The following is a 5013-nucleotide window of genomic DNA, read 5'->3' as shown; positions in this document are numbered from 1 at the left end:
TGGAAATTGTCCATATTAAAGGCAAAGAGAATGTGGTGGCAGATGCAGTGTCCGGGCAGGAGGGTTCCAAACTGACGCGTACGGATTAGCCAGTGGAAGAGTCCACAGAGTCAGAGTAAAGGGGGAGGTGCAAGCCAGGACCCATAGAAGGCACAGAGTTGCTGGCATTTTTACAGGGATACCCTGGGTCGGACGCGTACAGGTTAAGTTTACAAAGGGTGGCATGGGAGGGCTCTGCCCAGAGCCCAGAGCCCACTGGTCATCACAATCGTTGAAAAGCAATTGGACAGATTTTGTTTAATTGTCTGATAATTACACAGATAATGATGTATCTGTACTGGAAATCATGTGCTTAAGGTCTGGGAGTTAAGGCAGGTCGTGCAATGGGATGAACTTGCTCCTGTCAGTCAGGAGGGAAGAGACCTGCCTCTGTCGCTCTCAAGCTGGTTTTGTGTGTATTGGGTACTGTCCGCTTCACAAAGGAGTCCTGTCCGTAGATGGAGCCGGTTGAATATACACCTCTCACTAGGGTGAGTTAACATTACTTTGTTAAAACAGGTAAGGCAAGGCGTAACTCCACCCCAGTACAGAAGCCCAACAGAATGCTGTAAACTACTTCAAAGAATGAATTCTCCTATCGCTCCAGGGCTTCAAAAAGTCACCGCTGGAGAAGGGCCTGATGCTGCTGGCTCTTCAGGGATGAATTGTGTCTAGGGCAATGTTTAAAGAAGGAGGGAGGAACAAGGAGAACCAGAAGACGGATATTATGATGCATCAGCGTTTTTAATGCGAGTGACATTTGCAATACACGGGTACAGGAAAAATACAAGAGCAGAAAGAACGTAATTTCAGTTTTTCAATAAGGCTGCAACCGATCACCCACCTCAATGGGACGTTCTTCACACAAGATGTGCTTTTTTGTTCTTGAAGCTGCAGAGGTGGACAAACAAGTCCCCTTTGCAACCAATTTGAGTTACTTTTATTCCCTCAGTCGGTGGGAAGTGAGACAATGCAATACAGAAGGAGAGGACTGTTCAACTTCTCAATTAAACGTCTGCCTCAGAGAAGGTCAAAGTGAGAGGCTAAAGATACGCACTGATGGAAAGGATAGAACAGACGGGGTCTAATTCTCCTTCACAGCAAGGTCTCTTTTTCCCTTGCTCAAGGGACCTAAAATGATAATAAATATAACTGATGCCTGTTTTAAGGGCCCTATTTTCCTTAAACTGCGGAATTAGTGTAAACAGCCTGTGTGTTATTCAGAATGAGTCCACAGGTGAAAGCGAGAATCAGCACTTGTCTGGCAAAGCCTTGGCAGAAAGAGTCCTAAAGCGTAACATTAGAAATGCAGCAGGGCTATCAGACCAAGGTGCTGGGCGCACACAGCTCCCACTGAGCTCACTGGAGCCAAGTTTGCACAGCACTTCTGAAAGCCATGCCCAAAAGGTCAGGGGTGAATCTGTTTCTTGCTGTTCAATTCCTGGTTCTTCCTTCATCCAATCCATCTGATGGATTTAGCATGGCCCACAGCTTCCACTGAGGTACCTATGGCGAGATATCCCGGAACCACATATTCCCCCATAACCATAACCACCCAGGGAACCGCCGAATCCCCCATAACCACCATATCCCCCTAAACCAGACAATCCTCCATAATGGCCTCCAGAGCCGTACAATCCCCCCGAACTGAATGAGCCCCCGAAACCGGCTCCGACCACAGGTGCTCCTATGGCTCCCACTCCAGTGTGCTGAGGGAAAGTGCTGAGAATTGGTCCCGGGAGGGTCACGACAACCGGTGAGGGTCTGATCAGCACTTCGGAGTCAGGGCACTGCCGAACGCATGGCACGTTGTAGCTGCCAGTGACTGGACTAGGCCGGGCCACCCCGCATTCTGGATTGCACAGGCTGGAGAAACTCATCTTTCAGGGATGGAAGTAAACCTGAAAGAAACAGCAGGGACTAGAGTAAAGAGAAGGTACAAGGGCTGGTGGAAGAAAGGCTTTGAAGATCTTTTGGCCCATGAGAGAAAGGAAGAGTGGACTAAGTCCTTGTCTTCATGGCCATGTATTTCTTCCTATATCCTCTTTCTACACCTCTTGTTCACTCTCATGAAACTTCCCTCCCAATTGGCCCCTTCAACCCCTCTCAATGGCGTTGTCTGAAAAACACTGACTAGAAGAAGGCTCACGATTTCTATCCTGGGCCCCTGGAATTCTGTGTCCATTTTAGACATTACTCAAAGAGAACAGGGCTGGGATCACGATAATCGCTTCCTGTCGTTTGAGGATTTAACTTCTGCATGCAAACCACTGAATTTTGGTACCACAGTAAAAAGAAAAGGAGTACTTGTGCTACCTTAGAGACTGACAAATTGATTTGAGCATAAGCTTTCGTAAGCTACAACTCACTTCATCGGATGTAGCTCACGAAAGCTTATGCTGAAATCAATTGGTTAGTCTCTAAGGTGCCACAAGTACTCCGTTTCTTTTTGCGAATACAGACTAACACGGCTGCTACTCTGAAACCTGGTATCACAGTGTAGATCTCTGATTTCCCAAAGCTTGTGAGTCAACAATACTTGCTGATGAATAAAAAGAAAACTTTACTTTTCTCCAAACAAATCACGACGGACAAGCTCCTCAGCTGGGCTTCAGGTCCACTGACTTTCATGGAGCGACACTGAATTACATCATCTGAGGAGAAGTACCTTGAATGGGAATTTCTCCTGAGAAGAACTCAAGAATTGCTACACTGGATCTCACCACTTGTAAGCTTAATCCATTCTCCTGTCTCCAAGAGAGAGGAGTAACAGCTGCTTGAGAAGAAAGTAAAAGACCACTGAATTGGTCCTTTCTGGACTAACCTGGGAAAGTCGCTTCCTAATCCACCAAAGTGAAAAATGGCTAAATGACTTTCTAAAGTTACATCTCTAGAGTTCAAATCCATTGAGTTGAATTGGACTTACCCAGTTCACTGAGGAGATGAAGTCCGCAGAAGATTTTAGAAAATCCCTGAGTGGTGAGCGCTTTTATACAGATCCTAGGACTGCCTGGAGGATCTGCGATGCCATTTGTGGAGGTGGTTCTAATTAGTTACCAAACAAACTTGATTGCCTTGCAAAATCCTCCTTGGATGAAGCTGTTTGCCTCTGGGAATTTGATTATTAGGTTATTCTGAGCCTGAGAGGGCGTGACATGCACATTGCACTCTTCATCTTTCTTTCATCTTCAAATGGTACGGGTCAACTGTGTTCCTTGTGCCATTCCATTTACTTCAGAGATGCTACAACGAGAATGAATGTCCGGGTGACTCTGTGTGGCATCTGTATCAGAAGTGGCAGATTTCAGAGGGGTAGCCGTGTTAGTCTGCATCAGCAAAACAACGAATAGTCCTTGTGGCACCTTAGAGACTAATTTGTCTCTAAGATGTCATCTCTAAGTTGCCACAAGTAGCACAAGTGGGTATCAAGAAAGGAATCCAGTTTGTTCCTTTCAATCCATGCTGGTCGTGGTTAGGGACATCGGGCAGTTCATTCTCACCCTGTCAGAAAGGAGGGAGCCATTTTTCTGCATTCTCACCACCCGCATTCCCAATGGGTCAGACCCAATTCCCTTCGAAATTCATGGGAAACTTTCCATTGCCTCCAGCAATGTTTTTTGTCAGGACCTTACGTCTGAAATTCACCCTTTGGCTGGGGGATTGTACGATGCCAATGAACAACTGTAGTCCAATATTAAACGTTCAAACGTGGGCCTTTGTGATGGCCGTCTGCCCAGGGGTGAATCTTACCCTCTGGTGAGTCAAGCTTCACCTAACATTGGACCTGTACGTGGGTCACCAATGCCCTCTCAAAGGGCTGCCTAGATCTGGTTGGCTGATGGGTCAAGGGGAGGGATGGCGGAAAGAGGAAGGAAGCAGTGCTCTTTTATCTCAGGATCTCTCCATCCAGGAGCAGCCAAGAAAAGGACGTCTTGTGAGAAAGCACAGCTGACGGAGCCCAGCAATGAGCAGAGGAGAGAGGAAAATCACACATTCTTGAGGAAGGAGGAGATGGTTGTGGGATGGGATTTGACATTAACTTTGACCAGCCATAGGGCATGCTGCACAAAACATTCCTGCCAGAACCAGCATGCTTTGTAAAGTGTAACAGATTTCTGCATGGGTGGGTTCCATAGCCGGGGAATGAGGCGGAGGAGTCTTCCTTTGATGATGAGGCCCTGAACAGAACGCCATGAGAGCTTGGCCTCCATTTTGTTTAAAGTGACTGTGTTACTCAGTGCAGAGGTGTCTAATCCCAACAACCATTTATTAATATTCTAAGACTAGAACCCTTTGCGTGTGTGAAACACCAGCGAGTGTTTGTGAGGGGCTTTGAACTCTGGAGTCCTGAGGTCGCTGAAGAACTTCCAGCCTTCACACCCTGACTCTCTCTGTTTGATCGGCCTAGAAACAGAGACACGTTGAGAAGAAGGTCACCCGGGATCGGTTGCAGGAACAGAAATACAACCCTACCACAGGCAGGGCGGTAAGTAGGGAGGGGCGAATGGGTCAGCCGCCGAGGGCGTAGAGCTACTGGGGTGCAGACATGGGGCAAGTGTATTGTCCCTCGCCACCACATCAGACACAACAGCCTCCGGATGGAGCCAGGGGGCTCCAAGCCCCCTGTGCCCACAGGATCGCAGGCCCAGGGCCCCAGGCATTTGCAGGCTCCCTGGCACTAGGATGCTAACGGGGCGCCTGGCAGGCCGGGTGCTGAGCGCTGCTTGGCTCCTAGTGAGAGTGCTCATTGCTCAGTAACACCTGCTGACGCTGCAGTGCTGGCTGGCAATTAAAATGGTTAATGGGGACAAATTGGGGGGGATGGGCAGGGTCTGAGCTGGGGGTGGTAACTGACTGCATGGGGGCACGGGGATCACACTTCTGGAGGCAGGGACAGAAGGGGGCCAAGGAGGATGAGGGAGGAGCCAGGGTTGAGCTCAGGGGTGAGGGGCTTCTAGAGGGTGCCCGAGGGCA

The 5013-nt window shown here is 48.6% G+C and overlaps 1 pseudogene across 1 annotated transcript; it reads right to left on the bottom strand.

Moving 5' to 3' along the window:
- Positions 1 to 1413: 1413 nt before the first annotated feature.
- LOC311532481 (feather keratin 4 pseudogene) lies at positions 1414 to 3026 on the bottom strand (annotated as a pseudogene). Its single transcript has 2 exons — positions 2966 to 3026; positions 1414 to 1940 (listed from the first exon to the last, which is right to left on the bottom strand). The product of its transcript is annotated as a feather keratin 4 pseudogene (transcript).
- Positions 3027 to 5013: the final 1987 nt, after the last annotated feature.

This window comes from Lepidochelys olivacea, assembly GCF_965140295.1.
Source record: "Lepidochelys olivacea isolate rLepOli2 genome assembly, chromosome: 1".
NCBI classification, from domain to species: Eukaryota; Metazoa; Chordata; order Testudines; family Cheloniidae; genus Lepidochelys; species Lepidochelys olivacea.
This window is presented reverse-complemented; position numbering and strand designations above follow the sequence as displayed.